Below are 25,324 nucleotides of genomic sequence, written 5' to 3'. Positions count from 1 at the left end.
TTCTGATGTATTATGATTTAATGCTTAAAATGGAGTAGGGCGGAGAGATAAAAAAAAAATCATATCAGTATTTTTAGGCTGAGTGCAGATATACACACAAAAAACAATGAGTGAATTTTAACTGGCAAGAGAATTGCACTTATCAAAGCATAGTAATATTTTTAGCCTTTATTTGATTTACCCCATTAAAGTGGTCCCATTACAGTTTCTACTATCATAAAAATACACTTACTTGTAGGATTAAAATGCTACATATGGCACATAATGTCCAAAAACAAATATTTTAGCATAATGAGTTTAGTGAGATTTATTGCGTTCTGTCTGTTTGGGGCGCATGTACAGTATGTGACGGCGCTCATACACTGAAGTCTATATGATAAGACTTGTCCACTCCTGACAGGAATATGAAAATATTTGCATGACTTTCTAACATTTACAGATGGAGAAGTTATGCACTGAGGAAAACGCGTCTCAAATGCATTAAACGGTACAAATATCTGTCAGAGCATCTGTCTGGGCAAGCTGCTTAAAACTTGTTAACTATATCTTGCTAAATTAGTTTGAAGCTTTTAAAGCATGTTTTTGTTTTAATTGTATGCATTTTCCCCACAGCAGCTGATCCTGTGTCTTCTACTATTTTTCAGATGTGCATGCGATATCATACTAATATATATTGATATAAACTGTATTGCCTTATCCTTTATGGTGTATGAAAATAAACTGATATATTGTACATATTCGATGTACCACCCAGTTCTAATATGGAGCTGATTTACAGTACAATTAAAAAGTTTGGAGTTGATGAGACGAAAGTCTCTCATATACAGTACTCACCAAGGCTGAATTCATTTGATCAAAAAAAGTAATAGTGAAATATTACTATTTAACATAATTGGTTTGTATTTAAATATAATTTAAAATTTCATTTAATCATATGATGAATTTGCGGCTTCTTTAGTTCAGTCTTCAGTGTCACATGATCCTTCGGAAATCTTTCTAATAACATTTGTGCTGTTTTGTGGAAACAAAATTCAAAAGAACATAATTTGAAATTCATTTCAATAGAACATAATTCATTTGAAATAGAAATCTTTTGTTACATTGTAAATCTATCGACTGTCACTTTTAATCAATTTAATGCACCCTTGCTGAATTTAAATATTAATTTAATAAAAAAAGAAAAAAAAGAAACCCTTACCGAAGCCAACCTTTTGACCGGCAGTGTACTGTACATGGGGACGGATGATCTATTGTCAGAAGTGTAGCAGTGGGCCATAACTGTAGTCATCAAGATTACACCAATAAAAGGTTTTTACCAGACAATGAAGAGGTGGAGATTTTTATTTTCCTAAACAGTGAGGCTTTGTGTTTTCATTTCTTTCCACCACATCATGGCTGAATGAACTGATTACGATAAGCTTCATCTCAGTATGAGCCCTTAACACATTTAGCAGGAAGTTGTTCTATCCTGTGCTGATGTGTGAAGAGAAAGCGAGAAGGCTGCATCTAGACGGTTTTAGCCTGGGCACAGCCCTCCAGACCCGCAGCTGGAGACGGGCCATTGTGTTCTCCATCATCCTGACGTCCAGTGTAGTTGCCATAGCAACGGCAGGGCTAGCTGAGGTCAGAATACGTATGCTGGCTGATAAGAGGCAGAGCATCCTTACTACGGGGTCTTTAATCTGCTCTCTGGTTAATCAATACCCACCAGCCTGCAACTAATCCGCTGAGGACACTCGGCATGAGTCTGATGCTCAGACCATTGTCCATAACTGGGTCATTTTTGTTCCTCATATCTGTTCCCAGGAATAAAAGGGCACAATGCATGATGATCACTGCTGTAAAAATGAGAGCTTAGCGGTTCTCCCTGACTGTTTGAAAGGGACGGTGCTTAAGCCTTGTTCACACTTTTGATTTTGGTCGCTAGCATGTGGCCCTGCCAGTAGATGCCTTAATGATAATATTTTTAGGACAAAGAATCCGTTTTCTTGGGGTGAAGCATTTACAAGTCCCTCCAGGATTCCACAGATTTTTTTTTTCTGACTCTTGTAGCAAAAAAAAACATGTGATTTGAGATGCTGTTCTCAAGGAGCAAATATTGCATTTTTTATGCAATTTTTATTTTTTATTTTTAGAATTGAGCATAACTTATGTGTTCACTATAGCAATAATACAGTCCGGAAAATCACATATTTGGTATTAAGTGATATTTCCAGGATTTGAGTGACCTTCTGAACTTTGAACCTGCTCTTATATGCATGCATATGGTAAAAAAATATCTTTAAAATAATAGATATCCCTTTAAATGGAAATTTCACCCAAAAATGAAAATTACCCCATTATTTACTCGTCCTCAAGCCATCTTTGTTCTTTCAGACAAATACAATCAGAGTTATTTGTTTATTTTAAAGCTCTTCCAAGCTTTATAATGCCAGTGAATGGGGTTTAAGATCAAGTTGGATGGATAGTCCAATAAAAGTGGATTCATCCATCATAAAATGTCCAGCTCCACATGGTGGGTTAATAAAGCCTTCTGAAGCCAATTGATGCATTTTTGTAAGAAATCTACCCATATTTAAAACTTTATAAACCATAATCTCTAGCTTCTGCTAACAGTCACATACACATTCATGAGATAGTGGCATCCAGTAGATGGTGAAGGACGTAGGTGAAAGTAGTGAGTGTCGACAAACGTGGAAGTGCAGAAGAGAGAGAAACAAAAATACTGGTTAAAACATTAAGTACAAAATTAGGATTTGTAAAGAAAAATGTTGGGGGATTTTGATATAAGCCAAGAGATGTTTTTTTTTGCTGTAAACAAAACTTGGTTCTTGCGAGACTAGCATGTTCTCACCGCAGCTTATGTTATGCCTACATCCGCTGGATGCCACTCCCTGGTGAACAAGCATACGAAAGTTAGCAAAAGCTAAAGAATTATGGTTTATATAGTTTTAAATATATTTTTCTTACACAAATTATCAGTCCACTTCAGAAGGCCTTTATGTGGAACACTTTTTATCAGATGGATGCAGTTTTTGGCTTCAAAATCTCAAACCCCCATTCACTGCCTTTATAAAGCTTGAAAAAGCCAGGACATTTTATAATGACCAATACGTCTCTATTTCATAATAACTCTGATTATATTTGTCTGAAAGAAGAACGTTATAATCACCTAGGATGGCTTGAGGTTGAGTAAATCATTGGGTGATTTTCATTTTTGGGTGAACAATCCCTTACATTTTTTTGTAGAAAAGTTGTGTAAACTAAATTTCGTATAATGAATAGACCATGGTCGTTATGTGGAGATGATGAGGAATGAAAGAGGGAGGAGGGAACCCAGCTGTCTAAAGAGAGTTTTGTCAAGACAATGGATTGCAATGAGAGAATATGGCCTCAGTCGGCTGGTGCTTTTGACTTCATTTCGGTATTTATGACCTCATTTACGTAATTCCCATCAGCCACCAGCCTCGCCGAAATCTCCAATTATATATGCATCTCTGTGCTTCCCAACGAATTGTGTTCCCTAGGTGGTTAATATTTCCTTAATGATGCGTGTGATTTTCTGTTTGACTGTGGAGAACATGGGGAAGTATTCTCAGCATGTCAGTTTAGTGCTCTTGGCTTGTGTGGGCTTGGTCTAGAGATCCATCAGTACGTGACCCACTGTGTTGTTAATGATGTAATGAGTGGTAGGGATGAAGCCTGGGGCATGTTGTCTTCTCTGTGGTGACTTCGTAAAAGACTGCAGAGGGGTGACCGCGGCTCCGCTCGGCTCAGGCAAGTGCCAAGCACCGCTATCCTCTCCTGCAATGCAGAGACAAAGCAGTATAACACTGGGGTTTAGGCTTTTGTCATCTGCGTGCTAAGTATGCCAGTTTTGTGCAGTGCTCTAAGGTAGAATACATCCCAAGCACGTGCTAAATACCGATATGTGTGCAGTACTAGACAGTCATGCGTTTTTCCTCCAAATGTCTCACTTAGACACATTTCTGCTAAAGCCTGTAATGTATTCATCCGTCTGTGTTCAAATGGCCTATTTTCAGAGGACAATGCAGATGTAATTTTTATAATGGCTCATTGGCTCATTTAGTCTCTGAAATGTGTGACTGTACTTGAAGAGGGAATTTAGATTTTTGATTTGTTCTTTTTGTGTGGAGTATTATGTGTGCCGGTTTAACTAGTGTTTGTAGATTGTTGGAAGTTAGTATTAAAGTAAAAAAACTGCTCACACTGCTCCGGGGGGTGAACAAAGGCCTCCTGTAGTGAATCGATGTGTTTTTGTAAGAAAAATATCCATATTCAAAATGTAATAATCACTTTAGTGTAGCTTGCGGCAACAGTTCAAGGAACAAGGAAGCAGCTCGGGTTGGATGACGTATGAGGTCAGCGTTGCGCATGTAAACAGAACAAACGACTGGAGTTGTCAAAATATTGAATCTGTGAATTAGGCCTTGCAGTGTAAGTGCAACCCAGTAGATATGCTGTTAGGTCATTAATATTAATATTTAAAGTTTTTATATAATATTTTTTAAAAATTTGCCTTGATAACTTCAGTAGCTTTAATAGGCGTTCTAAAATTGAACATGAACACATGTATAAAGGGGGATACATAAAATGTAAAGAGAATTTTAATCACAGACCAGCTTCACAGTCAAATGTTAAGTCAAGTGTTCCTGTAGCTCAAGTGGTAGAGCATTCCGTTAGCAAGCGCAAGGTTAGGGGTTCGATTTCCCGGGAACACATGATAGGTAAATTAAGCAGTTGATGACGTGACGCACTGAAAGTTCTAACAGGTGTGATCGTACGCTTCAGGGACCAGCCAAGACTGATCACACTGGTGTGATCGTACGCATTAAAGGGTTAATACAGCTTCAAGCCTTCTTAGAATAGATTCATACAACTTTTGAATACTCTACAGTGGAATGTTGTTAATCAGAACATCTTTCAGATGAGTTTAAGAGATGTTGAAGGAGGGAATCTGCTTCACTTCAAAACTTTGCATAATGTATTACATAATATTGAAGTGATTGACAGAAGTGATTGACAGTTGGTTTGTGTGGCCAGGGCAGATATTGAAGTTCAATTTGGTGCTCCAACTGTCCAGATTTTATGAAGTTTGCGGTCACTTAGCTGCAGTAGTTCTGTGTTGTTCTGAGTGTTCCATGCTCTCTGTGATCAACTTTCAGTTTTCAGGCACTTTTCTTCTTCGCTGATGTCTTGCCACACTTTGTGTACCCATAATATTTCCTGAAAAGTTATATCTCAATTCTGATTGGTTGATTTAAAATGCTGTTCCAGGATCAACAAGGATGCTGATCCAGGAACATGTTGTACTTGGTGAAATCATGCTCACCATATATATATGATAATTCATAATCAATGAAAAATATTGCATTCTTGCTCAGCAAAAGACTATACCTTAGCCAATACACAGATTCCTGCAAACACATCCAATAAGTTAGGTTGCGCCAGCTCTACCATCTGAGTTTGAGGTGATGTATTCTTTGAGAACGGAGCTCTCCATGCACAAATTAGTATGCGCAAAATATAGGACTGTTTGTGTCACCCCCGAGGCGTAGTGCCATAAATTATGTGAATATGTGTGTATAGCCTACACGTCTTGTGTGATGTCCTCTTTCATAGCTGCATTTTTCTGAAGAAAACTGCTGTCTGTGACTTCAAGGAGATTCATAGTCCTCTCCACAGCTTTTAGGGCAAGCATTTTTTTTTAAAGGTCGCCTAGATTAGTAGCATCGACTAGTTCATCTAGATGTCAGGACACCCTAATTTCACAGGTCCTTTTGTTGAGACCGATTAGTCTGTTCAAGCAACTTACCAATGATTTGTTTTTGAAAATCTGTACCTTTGCACATCCATATCATGCAGAGGGAAGCCCACAGCACCGTTCTGAAGTGACTTGTGTTTATTTATTGTTCTTCGTTTCGTGCTACGAGGCTTACTTTGAATTAGCATGTTTCCAGCTAGCACAGAAAGAAAATGCTGCAAATGCTCCCGACTGACTGACTGATTCCAGCTCAATTCCTGCTGCTTTTCCCGCTCTGCTAGGGTTCTCCTGGGATTCAACTTTTAATAGATGAGAAGATGCCAAGCGCAAATGGGTAATCACACGAATTTGGTTCTGTGCAGTCCACCAGGAATCAACATAAGCCCTTGACATTAAACAGAATACCTAGATACAAAAGACTAAGAAGGTAGAAGAGAAATGGAAGATGAACAAGAAGAAAAAGTGGAATGAAAGTCATTGCATAGCTAGCAGTGTTGGGCAAGCTGCTTATACTGTACCTTGAAAGCAATTAATACAGACAAGACATGCTTTTGAAAATAAAGCAACACTTCAAGCTAAAATTAATTTTATTTTACTGTATTTATACTTTTTTATTTTATTTGTAACTATAATTTTGCAAGAAAACGTTTTAGAACTTGTATATGTTAATGTAAAAAATCTTGTGTATTATAATTTTTGTTTCCAGGTTTTTATTGTATTTGTTATACTTGTATTGTTTTTAAGTTGTTTTTCTTCTTCTTGAAAATAGCCAAAGATGCTGACATGGCATTAAATTGCAATTTTACTACTACAACTACTATTTGTAATTGTAATTTATTTATTTATTTGTATTATTATAATTTTTTTCATATTTTACTTAATTGTATTTCCCATTTATCAATCAACATTATTTGTTTGGCACATAAGCAATTTAAAATTAAATTATTAGGCTACTATTAAATTAGTCAAAAATGCACTGATAAATATTCCAGTTTAAGTAATTATATTATTGGTGATATTCTTTCTATATAATGTTTAGAATATTTTAAAAAATCTATGAACAATGACATATTCCCATGTCATTTATTACTTGAAATAGTAACCGTTTACTGAAAAACCTGCTTAGTCTGATTTGAAGATTGCTGAGCTGAAGTGCTGCTACTGAAAAATGTTAAAGGGATCATATGATGCGATTTTAAACATTTTCCTTTCTCTTTGGAGTGTTACAAGCTCTTGATGTATAAAGATGATGTGTAAAGTTGCAAAGACTAAAGTCTCAAATCCAGAGAGATATTCTTTATAAAAGTTAAGAGTCAACCAAGCCCTCCTAAAAAGGCTCATTCTAACATGCCCCCACATGTCTGTGTCACGATGTGGGAAGATTTGCATAAAGCCACCTAAATGTTCATGCAAAGAAAGAAGGCTTAACTTTTATTCTCGTTGTTGCTCCTGCTGCCATGTTGTGGAGATGCTGTGTGTTTCTTTGTGAAAGTGAAACTACTTGGTTTAGCCTTCCAAAAGAGGACACGACTAGAAATCAGTGGTTAAGTTGTATTAACAACACTGTTCCAGAACAGCCCAAATATTCAGTTGTGTCCAACACATTTTATGGAGGATGAGTAGTGCTGGGCGGTAAACCGGTTCATACCGAAGACCGGTGTATATTTTCGTTACGATGTTAATTTTGAGTATACCGCCATACCGGTGTATTTAATAACTCCGCGTTCGGAACGAACGTTATGCTGCGCCGCGGCCGCGGGACACTGTTTCAGACGGACCCTTTACAATGTTGCACTTCTAAGCAGCGACTGCGAGACGTGGTGAGGTCAAACACAGTAGTACTCTGGTGTTACGTTATAACGCCTGTTTCACACAGTCTGTCTGCTGTGCGTATTAACGGATTCCAGCTGCACGAGGTTGCGGTCAGGGTGTTCGAGGAGCGTGTGGCGAGTGCGGCGGGGCCGAGGGACGTGGGAACAAGGAGTGAGGCCGGCAATGATTGGGCAAATCAGTGACACCTGCGGCCCACTGCCGGTCTCGAGTCCCACGTAGGAGATGGAAGGATATAAAACTGGAGCGACGACTTCCGGTTTGGCAATGTGAGGTGCAGACACGTGTCGGCAGAGCTCCCGACAGTTTCAGATAAATTACACTTTAATAGCGCAATTTAAGCAGTCTAAATCGTTTTTATAAACGTTGAAGTGGTGCTTACGACAATCGTACTGATACAGCAAGATGAGTAAGAACAAAGCGGCAGCAAATGCCCCACCAATAACGAGAACCAGTTTAGCTAGCAAGTTAGCCACGATGGCTAGCGCAGGGAAGTCTGAAGAAGCTCTTCCAGATAATGACGGTGTCTCCATGAGCCAGCTAGTAACAGAGCTAACAAAGCAGCGAGCTTCGATAAAAGAGGACATCTCCGCTCTGATCCAAGAGTCGATGGCGCCGCTTCAGGCATCGGTGAATGCTTTAACGGAGACTTTGGCAAGTTTCCAGTCCCGCTTGTGTGCTACAGAGACACTCGCGGGCGATAACTTCGCTGCGCTGGCTACGGCCGAAACGACTATCAAAACTCTGAAAGAGCAAAACGCGACACTTCTGGATCGAGTCGACGACTTGGAAAACCGGTCGCGGAGAGCAAATCTCAGGATCTTAAACGTCCCAGAGAACAGCGAGAAAGGCCAATCCACAATCAAGTTCGTGTCCGAGATGTTAATGGAAGTCATGGGTCCTGAAGTTTTTGAAAAACCTCCTGAATTGGAACGAGCACATCGATCTTTGGGGCCAAAACCACAGGAAGGTCGGCATCCTCGCCCACTGGTTGTGTGTTTTCACAGATTCCAGGAGAAGGAAAAAGCGCTAAGATGGGCCAGACAACATGAGGCAAAGTATAAGGACTCTACTTTGAGGATCTACCCTGACATCTCCGCCGATCTCGTCAGAAAACGCGCCGCTTTTAAAAACGTCAAACAGTTGCTGTATCAGAACGATGTACGATTCCAGTTGCTTCATCCAGCACGACTACGAGTTCGTTTTGAGGACGAAACCCTGCTTTTCAATACGCCTGAAGAAGCTCAACAGTTCTACGAACAGCGGATTGCCAGACGTGAATAAACCTTGATATTATGGCTGCAATATTAAGAATTACAGAAGAGACATTTTGACTAGGTAGGCCTAAAAACACTACAAAGACTGGAAAACTTACATCTCAGCACAATCTTTAAGTGCACTTTTTGTTTTAGGGTGGTCTATGTTCTGCGTTGACAATTGCAATGCCCTATTTTTACAATTCATTTATTAGGCCTAGGTCATAGATCCTACATTTGATATCAGGTGATAGGTCTGTTTTAGGTCTATTACATAATGCACTTTATTTAGCTGTGCTAGTTAACAGATTATTCAATAGCCTAGTAGTAATGATGACGAACAACTTTACCGTTGATTGGCCCGGAATGTAGTAAATTGTATATATTATTATTCATTTGTTTATTTTTATTTATTTTTGAAGAATAAGTTTTATTTATATAGCATTTATTTATTTATTTTTGGTTACATTCGCATTTTTTGTTAATCATTACGGCACTGTGTCTGGTAATGGTACCTGTGGTCTGCAAATACATTTATTGGTAGGCTTGATTTTACATTTTATGCTTACGTTTTTCTGGTTTGCTACATTATGTCGGGAGCTCTGGGATATAACGGAAAAGGATATGGACTTGGATCATCGGAAGTTGAAAGATAGTTGTGAGCTGCGGTTTGTCTTTGTTCAACAGACAAATCTAGAATGTATTATAGTTTGGTTGGGTTTGTCAAAATGTACCATTTGCTGGGGGGGGGGGGGGGGGTTCCTTTTTTTTTTTTTTTTTTTTTTTTTTTTTTTTCTCTCTCTCTCTCTGCATTTTCTATGGGACGTCAGTCACAGACAGAAGATACATCTTATGGGGGTATACGATATTTGGGCACACAGACAACTATCGATAAATAATGGTAGACACTGGTAATAAAGTTACAAGTACTGGAGGGTCAGCTGTGCGGTTTGTTAGTTGGAACGTTAGAGGTTTAAACGGACCAGTAAAAAGAACTCGCATATTTACGCATTTGAAGAGATTAAATACAGAAATAGCCTTTTTACAGGAAACACACCTACGTACTGAGGATCATAATCGACTGAGGAAAACTTGGGTCGGCCAGGTCTACCACTCCAGTTTTAGCCATAGGGCTAGGGGTGCAGCAATCATTATTCACAAAAGAATACAGTTTACTGCATCTGGAACGATTTCAGATCCCCAAGGTCGGTTCATTATTGTATAAGGTCATCTCTTCAATATTCCAGTAGTCTTGGTCAGTGTTTACGCACCCAATTGGGATGATGTTAACTTTGTTAAAAAAATATTTTCCTTGTTACCGGATTTAAACACTTACCATCTTATATTCGGTGGAGATATGAACTGTGTGATGGATACAACTATGGATCGTTCCAACCCTAAAACGGTACCCCTTTTAAAAATGTCTCAGACTCTCGCTGGTTATATGACGCAAATTGGTTGTGTGGATCCATGGAGGTTTTTATTTCCTGATAAAAAAGAATTCTCTTGCTTTTCACATGTCCACCAGACTTATTCAAGGATAGATTATTTCTTTACTGATAAAAGGCTTATCCCCTCAATAAAAAAGGTAGAATACTCTGCTATTGTTGAATCAGACCATGCCCCCGTCATTCTTGATATTTGTTTTTCTTATAATTACTCATCGCAGCCTGTGTGGAGACTGAACACTACTTTAATTTCAGATGCAACCTTTTGCCAATTCATATCTAGCGCGATTGACAACTTTCTACTAACGAATAAAACAGACTCTATATCACCATCATTATTATGGGAGACATTCAAGGTTGTAATAAGGGGTGAAATAATATCGTATTCTGCCTCACGTAATAAAGTAAAGAAACAAACACAGGAAAAACTTATTGAATCTATACAGAAAATTGATCACCAATATGCTATTGCTCCAACACCAGAACTACATAGAGAAAAACTGAGCCTTAAGACCAGATATGATTTATTATCGACAGAAAAAACAGAGCGTGATCTGGTTTTTGCCCGTACTAGGTTTTATGAACATGGAGAAAAGGCAGGTCGTCTTCTCGCCCAACAGTTAAAGATTAAATCAGCATCCCAGCATATTCCCAAGATTAGGAAAACATGTCAAGAAATTACAGTGGATCCTCAAGAAATTAATTCTACTTTTCAAAAATTCTATTCAGATTTGTATACTTCCGAATTTCCACACGATGACACTCTTATGTCAACATTCCTAGCTAATGTAAACTTACCCTCAGTTAAACAAGATCAAAAGAGTAATCTGGATAAACCTTTACAACTTCAAGAGATAGAAGATTCAATCAAAGCTATGCAGAGCGGTAAAGCCCCGGGACCAGACGGATTTCCCGTCGAGTTCTATAAGAAATTTTCTTCAAAATTGTCTCCCTTACTTCTCAGTATGTTCAATAATTCTCTTGAACAGTCGACATTGCCATCAAGTCTTACACAGGCCCATATCACAGTTCTCCTGAAGCCAGATAAAGACCCCCTGGATTGTAGTTCCTATAGACCGATTTCCTTATTAAATGTAGATGTAAAAATTTTATCTAAAGTATTAGCCTCTAGAGTAGAGCATATAATTCCAGATGTTATCTCACAAGACCAGACGGGCTTCATTAAGGGGCGCCACTCCTTCATTAATATTCGTAAACTTCTTAATGTTGTGCATTCCTCTGCGTCAGAGAGTAGTCCTGAAGTGATTATTTCTCTGGACGCAGAGAAAGCATTTGATAGAGTTGAGTGGAACTATCTATTTGCTGTGTTAGACAAATTTGGATTCGGCTCAAAATTCACTTCCTGGATTCGCCTGCTTTATCATCAACCAAAGGCAGCCGTAATCACAAATAAAATATGCTCACAATTTTTCTCTCTGTCTAGAGGTACACGGCAAGGTTGTCCCCTTAGCCCTTTGCTATTTATTTTGGCTATAGAGCCACTATCATCAGTACTCAGAACCTCACAGTCTATTTGTGGTATTAAAAGAATGAATGTCGAGTATAAAGTTTCTTTATATGCTGACGATTTATTATTATTTATAACTAACCCGCTGTCATGTGCCTCTCAGATTGTGAAAATATTTAAAGACTTCGGGTTCTTTTCAGGTTATAAACTAAATTTTTCTAAAAGTATATGCTTCCCTATAAAGCATATGGCAGATCAGATTATGGATACAGACTTGCCCTTTTGCATATCAAAATCAGGATTTAAATACTTAGGAATTAATATTACTCGTTCATACACTGGTCTGTTTAAAGCAAATTACAGTCCCATACTTAAAAAACTTGAATCTGACTTCCAACGATGGAGTGTTATATATTTGTCTCTAGCTGGTAAAATCAATTGTGTTAAAATGAATGTGTTACCCAGATTATTGTATTTGTTTCAGAGTCTTCCAATTTTTCTGCCAAAGTCCTTTTTTCAGTCAACTAATAGGTTGCTGTCTTCCTTTATTTGGGGTGGCAAAAAACCAAGAATACGTAGAGAGCTTCTTGAGAGACCAAAAAAAGATGGAGGATTGGCTCTCCTGAATTTGTTACATTACTATTGGGCAGCAAATTTACAAAAAGTCATTTATTGGTTTCAGTCTCCACATACGGACTGGTGTGCAGCGGAAGCTAAAACATGCCAGTCAACATCACTTGCCGTGCTAATTACAATGAAGTCACCATTCTCACCATCGCAGTTTTCCTCAAGTCCAGTTGTAATTTCGACTCTCAAAATATATAACCAATTCAGACAAGCATTTCAACTCACAGATTTTCTCTTGGAAAACCCCATATGTAATAATCATCTTTTCCCGGCTGCCAAGCTAGACTCTACTTTCAAGCAATGGCAACACCTAGGCCTAGTTAAATGTAGTGACTTTTTTATTGATAATACTTTTGCTAGTTACAATGATCTTGTTAAAAAATTTAGTCTTCAAAACTCAGATTTTTTTCGATTTCTTCAGGTTCGTCACTTTATCCAAGCCCACTGCTCTGTGTTTCCACAATTGCCCTCTGAGTCACGTTTAGATTTAGTTCTGAGGGTCCCTTCACACCTTAAGGGATTTATTTCAAAAATTTATAACCTGATCATGTCGTTCCAAAATGTATCAATAGAAAAGATCAAAACAGAATGGATAGGAGAGTTAGGAATAGACATATCTAAAGACACCTGGGATAGAGCTGTTGATCGAGTAAATGGGACTTCATCTTGTGCAAGACTCTGCAAGAATCTGATTCAGATGAAAGTTCTCTACCGTATTCATTACAGTAAAACAAAATTGGCTAAACTGTACCCAAATATAGATGAAACGTGTGACCGCTGCAAGGCATCGAAGGGAGATCTAACCCATATGTTTTGGTCATGTCCTAAACTGAGACAATTTTGGTTTTCAGTCTTTGAGGTTTTATACTCAGCTTTTAAAATAAAAATTCACCCTAACCCAATAATGGCTCTGTTTGGAGTCAGAGGTGACGACTTCCAAATAGATAAAAATAAAGAGAATGCCCTGGCTTTTGCCACATTAATAGCTAGAAGAAGAATTCTTCTAGAGTGGAAATCACACAATCCACCTAATATGTCATCATGGCTTAGTGATCTAATGATGTTTCTAAAAACTGAAAAAATTAAATATTTTCTCAGGGGTTCAACCAGAACATTTTACAAAACATGGGACCCTTTAATAAACTATTTTGAGAAGAATATACTCCTCACTCTTTAAAGTAATTTGAGGACCCCCCTCCTCTCCTTTCTTTATTTTACTCTTTCTTTTTTTTATTTTATATATATATATATTTTTTTTTTTTTCTAGTATCTGGGGTGTTGTGTTGGGATGGGAATCTGTTGGTGAAAATTTTGAAAAAGCAAAGCCTTTAATAGTGTTTGTCACGGAATACTTTCAATGTACCTTGTTCTGATAAAAAGAAAAAAAAAAAAAAAAAAACTGGAGCGACGACAGTGAAGGATGAGAGAGGGCCAGGCCTGGGCTTTTAGTCTTCTTCAGCAGCGCGTCCCTCCTTCTCCCGGGTTTTGGCTCCACTGTAATAATTAAACCTTAATAATCATCGGGAAGGAGGAGGCGGGAACCGGCGGACAATCAAATAACATTTTAATTACAAAAATAAACACAAAACAGCGCACCAGCCCCTCACGGACGACTGGTGCACTCAAATTAAAACCAAAACACAACTAAAAGCCCAGGCCTGGTCCTCTCTCGTCCTTCACTGTTGTCGCTCCAGTTTTATATTCTTCCATCTCCTACATAGGACTCGAGACCGGCGGTGGGCCGCAGGTGTCACTGATTTGCCCAATCATTGCCGGCCTCCCTCCTTGTTCCCACGTCCCTCTGCCCTGCCCCACTCGCCACAGAGCGGTGCTCTGCAGCAGTGCAGCAATTGTTAACGCACTGAGTCTATTTTTGCTGTGCTGCAGACGCTGAATTAAAGTGAAAGCGCATTGTTCGCGGAAAAAATGAACATGGATTGACATGGAAACGCAGTCACATGGGTTTTTGGCTAGGTTTAAAACAATAAAAAGAGCACTTTTAGATAAACAAGGAAAACAATATGTTAACTTTTATGGTTGCAGAAAAACAAAGTTCATTAAGACCCGTGGGATTGCTTGCGATAAAGATTTAAATGCAAAATGCACGAGACTGTTTCTGTCTGTGGTGTTTTAATTTTAAATATTTTAACAAGTAGGCTAATTATTGTTTAAATGTTTTGCCGCTTGCTTGAGCAGCTTATTATACAAACCTAGATGTAAAATGCATGAATAATGCGTTGTTTATATTTGAGTTTAAACTAATGTCTAAATGAAAGATTGTTCTGTGATAAAAGACTTACATATATATATATATATATATATATATATATATATTTTTTTTTTTTTTTACATGATATCAAAACAATGAACAAATGTTGTGTTTGTGGACTAAACCGACGCGGATCAGTAGCGGACTGCAAACACGTCCTGTGTGAAAGCAGAATGAGTCCGTGCTGCGGACTGCATATGCACTGCAGGCAGACTATGCATATATAATATCCATTTTATGCAAGTGCTGTCGGGCTAAAACACGAGCAATTTGCTCCAGCACCTTAGCCGCAAGCACGTCTTGGAATATCAACCAGCAGAAAATGCATTGTACACCTGATTATGCATAAAAAATAAAAAAAAAACGTCATAAACCGGAAAACCGGTATAATTTTGAAAAAAAAAACGGTATATACATTTTTGGTCAAACCGCCCAGCACTAAGGCTGAGGACTGTTTCCTGATCCAGTAGCCTACAGTGCATCTGTGACACAAAGGCTGTTTCTATAAAGTTGGGCTGTTCCAACTTTGCAAGGACAGTCTGGCTTTTCTGACTCACAGTCTGTAAGTGCATTTTTTGTATTTAAAGAATTTGCCACTGACTATTTAAACATGATTTTTCAGCAGTGTATACTAGCACTTGTTGTTTGTTGTTTCTCCGATCACAAATGCAGACAAGGTTTTGTTTAGGTGGCGCGATACGCAACACAACGTTTAAAAAGACATAAGTCATTATAATCCGTAATTATGTCCCCACTGGATGCAACAACTGCCTTGTTTGTTATGGGTTTTATTGTTTTTTTCTCATCGTGCTGGGAGACGGCATCACAGTATGGCAGAGATGGGACCAAGTCACACATGTGCAAGTCTCAAGTAAGTCTCAAGTCTTAACCTTCAAGTCTCAAGTAAGTCCCAAGTATTTTTTTCTTGGGCAAGTCAAGTCAAGTCAAGTCAAGTCAAGTCCTGTAGTAAGTCAAGTCAAGTCCAAGTCAAGTCACCTTATTATTGTAATTTTACCTGCAGAATCTGATCTTAATAAAGTTAAAAGACAAGATATAAGTAACTGTCAGTAAATTAAAATAATTTGGATTTGCATTGTAAATACTCATGTTCAGTAAAATACATCATGGAATCAAACAAAATTGTAACTTCATAAAATTATTTTTCACTTATGCCAACAGTGTTTGAAATGTTTTACATTTTCAACATTGAGTCCATAAAACAAATAACAGCTAAACATCCAACAGACTCCTCTCTGAACACCTCTCTCTCTAACGATGTGACGTGACGTGACATGACATTCGGCCAAGTATGGTGACCCATACTCAGAATTCGTGCTCTGCATTTAACCCATCCAAAGTGCACACACACAGCAGTCCACACACACACACTGTGAACACACACCTGGAGCCGTGGGCAGACATTTATGCTGCGGCGCCCGGGGAGCAGTTGGGGGTTTGATGCCTTGCTCAAGGGCACTTAAGTCGTGGTATTGAAGGTGGAGAGAGAACTGTACATGCACTCCCCCCACCCACAATTCCTGCCGACCCGAGACTCGAACTCACAACCTTTCAATTGGGAGTCCGACTCTCTAACCAGTAGGCCACAACTTCCCCTCAAACACAGTTTACATACAACAATAAACTTTCTTACATTTCTCCACTCTCTCTCTCTCTCTCTCTCTCTCTCTCTCTCTCTCTCAAGTTTAAGTTCAAGTTGCTTTATTGGCATGCCATTTGAGTTACAGTATTGCCAAAGCATTTAGATACAGAATAAAATATAAAATATAACAATAAAATACAATACAATAAAAATAGCAACAGCAGATACTATTTCTAATACAAATAATAGTAATTATATAAAATTAAGAATATCAAATAAAACAGTTGAATAACATAAATGATCCCTTTCGTATGGTGTATAAATATTTAGCAGCTAGTGTGACTGCCATCTCATTCTCTCCAAGTATATAGAGTAGTTTCTCTGAGTCATTTAGAGACAAGAATGAATGATTCAAAGCTTCAAACTGTGGGAAGAATGTTTCTCCTGTAGTGCTGTATTTGGGAAGTGTTTCTCATCCTCTGTTTGATTCAGCTCACAGTGTTTGCACAGTCTCTCTTCTCTCGGTAGCCAGGATCTTTTACTTCTACCAATCTCTATTTCCAAATCATGATCACTGAGTCTATATTTTGAAAGGATTTGTATTTCTTTTAATTGCTTGATTGATAAGTAATTTGCCAGTTTTGTGGTTCTGTTTAGGGCCGAATATCACTGGAGTTTTGGTTTGGAGCTCAAATTCATTTTTTCCTTTTTCATCTTAATGATACTTCAGATTTTTGTCAATTAGTTTCTGAATGTTGGGGTTGATTGGAGTCAGAATCAGTTTGGGTTTCCTTCATCAGGTGAAGCACGAGTGTGTTTCTCTCTCTCTCTCTCTCTCTCTCTCTCTCTCTCTTTCTCTCTCTCTCACACACACACACACACACACACACACTCTCTCTCAGAGTATATCCGTAAGTCATTACCTCTATTACAAGGTATTGCACTTGCAAAATATAAGATTTGAGAGAGTCTTGTCTGCAAGCCTAGCACGATGTGGCCTATCCCACCATGTATGCGCCACCGGTATGCGCGCTCATAATGGAAGCAACGCGGTCGCGACGCGCTTGTTTTTTCCAATCGCGTCCGCACCGCATCGAATTAAAAACATCTCAACTTTTCAGAGAGCCGCAAGCGCACCACAGGTCATGTGACAAGAACCAACCAATCAGCTTCATCCTTTCCCCTAACAACATTGAAAGCTCAGCCAAGATGAAGGAACAGCTGATCATAGCTGTATATAGATTGCCATTTTGAAATAAATTTAGTAGCAGAGCTACTGCAAGCGATTTTTAGTGCTGCAAATCCATTTATCATTTGCTGAAATTCCCGCATCTTCATGGAGAGAGCGCGTCATGGTTGCTCAGCAACGGCAGACGCCTCAGGGGCGCAACTGCCCGATCGCTTTGGAAACAAGGAGAAAGCGGCGCGCCTAGCGATTTCCACGCGTTTTTAGCCGCAAATTATTGACGACAAAAGCGATGACCCTCGGTACCCCTCAAGCTGAGATGTTGATGTGATTTGATATCTGATCTAAGTGGGCGTGGTGTGCGGTAGAGAGGGCATGACTGATGATAGTGTCCTGGTCCAGTCATGACAACGCGATTCTCAGCCTGCGCTCCAGCCGAGTAATCTATTTTATTTTTAAAAATAATTTATATATTTTAAATTCAAACTGAAAACATGATGTGATTAACACTCAAGTCATTCAAGTCATCGTGTCTCAAGTCAAGTCAAGTCCCGAGTCTTTAACTTCCAAGTCCGAGTCAAGTCTCAAGTATTTTATTTTTTGTCAAGTCACAAGTCATAAAAATAGCGACTCGAGTTGACTCTTGTCCAAGTCACCAAGTCACAAGTCCCCATGTCTGCAGTATGGTGAGGGACGTAACATTTCTGTCACACGCTTGAGGCATACAGCCAATCACAAAGCACTGGATAGCTGGCCAATCGGAGCACAACTCGCTTTTCAGAACGATGAGCTTTGTAAAAATCAATGCGTTTCAGAAAGGGGGGGCATAGAGTAGAAACAATAATGTACAGTATGAGGAAAATGTGTTTTTGTAACCTTAAACCAGATAAACACATTGCATAACACCAAATACACAAAATAATATTCTTTTTAGCAATGTCATATGACCCCTTTAAGTTTGCAGTTTTTTTTAGTCTGTTACTTTTCTCCACCGATACCGACCCTGTCCTTGCCACACTATCTCAGAGAATGCCGTGCACCATGAGTCTCTGCAGCATTTAAATGGTGCAAGAGAATGTGTGTCTGAGAAACAGGAATCACTCCTCTCCCTCGGCATCACCACTACAGCCATTCATCAAAGTGCTGTGACTCAGTAAATATTCATCAGCCACTTACAGTGACTGACAGCAAGCACAGCACACAGCAAACACCAAATTACAAACAGAGTGGAGATAGAGGACTGCAGGAGGGAGGCAAGAGATTTGGTGAGAAAGGAGACATGCTGATGGAAATAAGCTGTTGAAATGTCTGTGCAGTTATTCATTAAGAGATCATGAGAGATAGACAGACACTAGTGTGCCCTTGAGAGCTGAATGTACGTGACTTGAGTGCCGATGTGTTATTTGGACCTGAGCACCTGTACATGGATTGTGATTGTTAGTTACAGTGTGAAAAGGGCACATGGCAGCACCTGGCCTTCGAACTTTTTCAAAGTGCAGGCAGACTCTAAAGTTTAGATTGCAGTAAAATAAATTATTCAGGTTGGTAAAGGTAACATCTTTTGGAGCCTAAGAATTGCCCTTAGACATGCAGTAAAATGTCTTGCATTGGGTACATGGTAATATTTTTTGGTGTGTGTTGTTTTTGCATTTAATATTTTTCTGTTTTACTTAATGTATCATTTATTTTATAATTTTTTTACTTTAATTTTAGACCAATTTAAGAGCTAAAGTCACAAAATATCTGGTCATAGAGAAATAATCTTGGAACGCTTAGATATGGATGTGAGATTAAATGCCATAGTGATTTATCTCAACCTTAAAAGTACTATGTCCTTAATTGTAGGTCAGAGTCCTGCAGTGGGTTTGTTCTGACAGCCCAGCCACATCTGACTCCAGGCTTTAGACCGTTATCATTAGTGCAAGGACTTGGGTTTGTGCAGCAGTGTTTCGGTTTCAAGTATAAATTAAGACAGCAGACTGGCCATCAACTGGTAACTTAAAATGGACAGTCTACACTGTCTGTCATAAAAATCTTAGTTATGATGTATATCTTACAGTCTGACTTAAAAGACCATCAATGTTCTACTGTCTGCCTTTGGTTTTACCCAAGATGCCTCTTTGGGTTTTATGTACAATCTAACAAGCAACAGTCAAGGACAGAAAAAAAACAAAGTGTGAACCCAACTTTATAACAACTTGCACAACAGCGATGGAGAGTCATGGTCATTACTTCTGTTTTTCTGTAGATTATTATATACTGTATATATTTTTATTCTTTGTTATTTGCTCTGCTGCAGAGTCCTTATTAGTACCTTTTTTTTATTTTTTTCAGTTTTTTACTATGTATCTAGAACCATTCGAAAGTTTAGGGTTTATTTATTTGTTTAAAGTTTATTTATTGATTTACTTTTATTCAGCAAGGATTCATTAAATTGATCAAAAGTGACAGCCAGGACTTTAACATTGTTACAGAATTTCACATAAATGCTATTCTTTTGAACTTTCTGTTCATTAAAAATAAGTATATCGTGCTTCCCACTAAAATACTAAAAATTAAATGTTTCCTGAGCAACAAATCAGCATAGTAAAATGATTTCTGAAGGATCATGTGACCCTAAAATCTGGAGTAATTGCTCCTGAAAATTCAGCTTGGCAATCACTGGAATAAATTACATTTTAAAATATATTTTGTATTTTGAAATAACATTTTCTTTTTAAATCTTACCATAATGTTTGTGAATGTGTGCATTGCCTGTAGTGCTATCAGTTCTGTGCATCATGCGCTGCAATTTACATTTATAAATTAAGGATAAATCAAAACCTTAACCGTATGTATAAACTGTAGCAATTGCAAGCACTGCTAATAATAAGCTTCAGCATGATTTCAGTCCTTCACTAACACACTTAACTGGGGTGAGGACCTAAACATGATTTTCAGTGAACTTTTCCTTTAATATTAGTGAGTGACATTTCATGGCTACGGCTTGGCAAATTGAGGCCAGTAGTATTAAGCAATGTAACTTCCAAATCACAACCGAAAATTAGAATGGGATTAATACAAGAGGAAAGAATCCTCAGGATACCGTACAATTCAGATATGTAATTTGTTCTATTTCCAATAAACAGGTCTTCAAAAGAATTCCTCAACCACATCAAATTCACAGAACAGGCACTCAAGCTTTCCAGTATTGCCTTGTCTCAATATTTATACTCAGTCCCACTACTACTTTCCACTAGCCAAGATCCGCAGAGCCTGTAGTTTCATTTGCAGAACCACATTTCCAGTCACACTCCAGCGGGTTTGCAATCTAAGCCTGTAAGGATAAGTAATGGCCAAGACTGTACAAAATAAAGGTAAATGCAGAAGTGATGGAAAAACACAGCCAAAAGCTTATGTGCACGCCCCCAGACAACATGCTGCCCGTGTCTGTAGACATGAGCTCAAGTGGGCCAGTCTAATGATTGAAGGTGATCACTTCTGACCGTGTAGCGTTTTATGTGGGGAGAATATACAGTATGTTTTTTTGTTCTGCTTCAGATGCTTTCTCGTGCTGCTCAGATTTCTCAGGGGGGAGGAAATGCAGAAATAAGTTTGTGACCTTAAAAAGTCTAATATCTAATATCCTGAGCGTTAACTGCACTGGAGCTTGAAATTAATGTTGGATTTTCATTTCAAGAGCATCAGCAAAGTCAAGTGTCTTGGGGAAAAGGCAAGTTGTCCATCTGAAATAGTCGGCAATACCTAACATGCGTGTCGTAATTTGATAAAGAATCTCAAACACCAAAGGCGTAGACAGAAAAGATGACAGGCTTTTAAGAAATCATAATGTCATGTCTGGAACTAATTCAAGTGAGCTTTAGAAACAACCAAGCAAATATTTAATCACTATGATGCTTATTACTTGGCAAAAATTTTTTGCCATAAATCGGAAACAAAACTACATTTATAAATAAAAAACACTTTAGATACCTTTCTACCTCAGTGTACTCCCAGCATTTTTCAGCAATGGTTTGATCATGCACCGATTCACCGGGAGTGTGATGACTTGACCCTGCAAAATGCTGAAACCTTGCATTTATGGTTACTTGTATCAGATGCATCTAAAAAGCATCTAATCACTGCTGCTGTGTTCACCAGTTAAACAATTGACTGTTATCTAGAGTTCAGCATTGCATTTGGCCTAATGACTCATTTGTAGAAATTGCACTGGAAATGTTTTTTTTTTCTGTTTGTTTTTTTCTTTATGAGCTTTGTCTCAATGCACTTTATGGAGTACAGATTGGCCATCATAAAACATTCCTTGAGAGAGGTGCTGCATACAGAATAGAGCCACAAGGCAATTAGCTTTTATGGTGTTTAGTTCAAACCCATGTAGTACGTGCCTTACAGATACTTAAGTTAAAGTTGGAACTGTTTGATTTGTGGATTTTAATTGTAGGTCTTTCTGGAGGTCTGATCTCATTTGTACTGTCGTATCGTAATTGCTTGAAGCATAGAAACCATATAAAAGTTCTTTAAATAATCTGGTCAGGCAGTGTAACAATCTTTAAATAGTTCTTTAGTTAGTTTATATTATGGGATAAAGTTTTTTGTTCCTTTTTATTTAGCAAGGACACGTTAAATAAGTGGTGGTAAAGATATTTATAATGTTACAAAAGAATTCTACTTCAAATAAATGTGAACTGAACTTTCTTTTCATCGAAGAATATTGAAAATAAATACATTTTGTATTAACAAATTATTTTAATATTTGTAATATTTATATTGCAGAATGATTTTTATATTCTCACCAAGGCTGCAAGTAAATGCAATTTTTGCAATAACTTCTGAAAAATAGTATGGATTAAATAAAAGGGAAAAATCTCTCACAGTTCCATCTCTCTTTCTTTACTCTGTCTTTTCATTCTACTGTTCTCTCTTTCACACACGTAGCCATGGCAGTTTGTTGAGCACAGCAGATGTTGCAATAAGGGTCCGGGGAGAATCAGTGGCAGCAGAAATAGTGGGCACTATTAAACTATTAGTTATGGAGAGGGTTTGACTCTCTCCCTTTCTTCGTTTCCTTGATAAACCCCCGAGACAACACAGATAGAGGGAGAAAGCCTTCAGACTCATGCCTTTGGCTTGGAGATTAGAGATGTTCCGATACCCTTTTTCTCTTCCCGATACCGATTCCGATACCTGGGCTCAGGGTATCGGCCGATACCGAGTACTGATCCGATACCTGGGTGTGTATCTGTATATACAGCTTTACATACTACTAGCCCTGTGTAAATTGCTAGAATTATTTTATGGTGTGCTTCAGACTTATCCCTTAATAAAACATGAACAAATACATGGTGAACTACTGTATTTATTAGAGTATTTTTATTATCTGACATGAATTTGACCGTAATATTATTTATTTTCTTAAGCGAAAAAGAACTTCAAATGCAGCCAAAAATCTAACACCGCAAACTAAAAAAGGTATTTTAGTTTTACAGTATAACTGTATAAAAAAACTGCAAAACTTCTATATTAATCAGATAATCTCTTTACAACAAAAGTAAAAAACAAGCAACCGTCTAGGCATAATTATTATTATTAATAGAGACGTATTATTACTACATAGAGACGTAGCTAAATCTACTGTAGGCTACAACAGTAGCTTAATATATTGTCAATTTACTCGCCATGAAGATCTTTGAGTGTCTGTGTTTATGATATGAGTTTTCTCAAATGAAACGGTAAATTCTCATGAAGTGACGGTTTATGCGTTCGTGTCCTCATATAGTGACACACGGCAGAGACTACAAACAGCGAGCTCCCGTGCATCTGCGCCCGTCTCCCACAGAGATGTAGAATTTGCAGGAGTAATATTTAAATAGTATTTTGCAGTTTAATATTCACAGACACTAGTATATATTCGGCTAGAGTATGGAGCCCTGCGCTTAGACTAACACGGAAGCGAATGAACGCAGCTGCGGGGACCGAATATACTCGGGAGTCGGTAACTTACAACCGGTACTACAGAGACGCTTGTATCGTCACATTTTTACATTTTCAGCACCGTCTTGGTAGTGAATTGCCAGTACTTGTGGCATCCCTAGTCGCCGTTTTACTGTCTGGTTGGTCTAGTCTGAAATACTGCTAAACAGCGGACATACTGCTAACCACTGATCTAGAAGTGGCTTCACTGTCTGTTGGCAGTTTAGAACGCGACGAGCGATCCAGTCATATATAGATCAGTGCTGCTAACGCGTTTTCATTTCTTCTTCGCTGCTCTAAACAGGGGTTGCTTGTGGCAACACAACACAACTTCCTGTGTTTGCAATGCATTCTGAGCAGCGAAGAAGAACCGTGCAGCGGTTAGGCAAAGCTAGCGGTCATAACTAGGTCTTGAAAATGGTATCGGATCGGTATATGGGTTCATGTACTCGCCGATGCCAGAATTTGTTGTGGTATTGGTGATATTTCCGATACTAGTATCGGAATCGGAACAACTCAATTGGAGATGCAACTAAGTATACTTCTTTTTTTGTATACATAAGTACTTTCATTCACAAACACATGCCTGCATTTAATTAAATAAACCTCTCAACTAATCAGAACCTCTCTGATGGTTTTCTCTCAAGATGAGACTGAATCTGAAGAATGAAATCATCACACCGGCTGCCACGTCTGCGTTCATTTTAGAACAGCTCGCAACCTGTCGCCAAATGAAACTGGCATGGATGACACAAAGTGAGAGAGTGTGGGATGGAGAGATGGCTTGTAGGAAGCGGAGAGAGGAACTTAGACTGATTGCCACTGGAATTCCCCAAGTAACTATTGAGTCCAATTTGATTTACACCAGAAAGGTCTGGCATCCAGAATGCCAGCCTTGTGTAAATGCCAATCAAGATTCATTCAGTATGATGAGGCCTGATTTCAAGTCCAGTAGAAAGCCAGAGAGTGTAGATTTTACTCAATATTGGCAGTGTATTTATGGGAATGGAAATGAGGCAGTGAGGGATGAATGTGTAGACAGTTCTGCAGGTCTTGGGTTGCAACTAATTTTATTATTTCATTGCAAAGTGAAGTCATAGATGAGAAGGCAGTAAAGATATTGTAGTCTTAAATGACGTAAGAGCAAAAGGGATTCAAGTCTTATAAAAAGAGGGATAAAAAGCAAAAGTGTTTGTGGTGCATAAAAGTCTGAGGCCATTTGGGGTGCCTCTGGACAAGCTGAAGCAGCAGTCTGGACAGATTAGCAGAGCTGTGAGTCTGAGGACTGATGGGTATTTTTAGAGTGATTTAGAGTTCCTGACAATAATGATGATGATAACACTGCGGTTCTACAGATTGAGATAGAGAGAGAGAAATGCCACACAGTATCTCCCAACAATTTTCCACTCTTGAGATTAGTTTTATTTGTGGGAAAACAGTATTTTTGAAATATGAGCTGAAACTTTAAAAGGGTTATTAAGTCAGTGCCGATAGCTTTGTGGACAGCACCGTTGTATTAGGGGCGTCCCGAGTTCAAATCCCAACCAGAGGAACTCTCCTGATCATAACTTCCTGATCTCTTCTTTTTCTCACTTCGCTTCCTGCCAACTCTGATCTCTCTCATCATAATAAAGGCAAAAATGGCAAAAAAAAAAAAATTAAATAAGTTGATTTGTGGAAAAAATACTAAAAATAATAATAATTATTGTATTAAAGTTTTTGGGCTCTATCATAGACCCGATCCAATGCGGTACCAGGCGCGACTCAAGTGTTGTTGTTTTTTTTTTTTGCCTATATTCAGCCCGATGCAGTATAGCAAATGGATATGCACCCTTTTGTGCGCTCGTGGGCGTGTTGTGTTTAGGCGCATTATTGGCGTGTTACT

General features: G+C 38.4%; 1 protein-coding gene across 2 annotated transcripts in view; it reads left to right on the top strand.

Annotated features, from left to right (window-relative positions):
- Window positions 1-25,324, top strand: part of LOC132095288 (mannosyl-oligosaccharide 1,2-alpha-mannosidase IB-like) — a 100,583-nt gene that overhangs the window by 49,623 nt on the left and 25,636 nt on the right. The gene's annotated exons all lie outside the window — the stretch shown is intronic.

Source organism: Carassius carassius, chromosome 19 (assembly GCF_963082965.1).
Source record: "Carassius carassius chromosome 19, fCarCar2.1, whole genome shotgun sequence".
Lineage (NCBI taxonomy): Eukaryota > Metazoa > Chordata > Actinopteri > Cypriniformes > Cyprinidae > Carassius > Carassius carassius.
The sequence above is the reverse complement of the archived record's forward strand: the minus strand, read 5'-3'. Positions and strand labels throughout refer to the sequence as shown.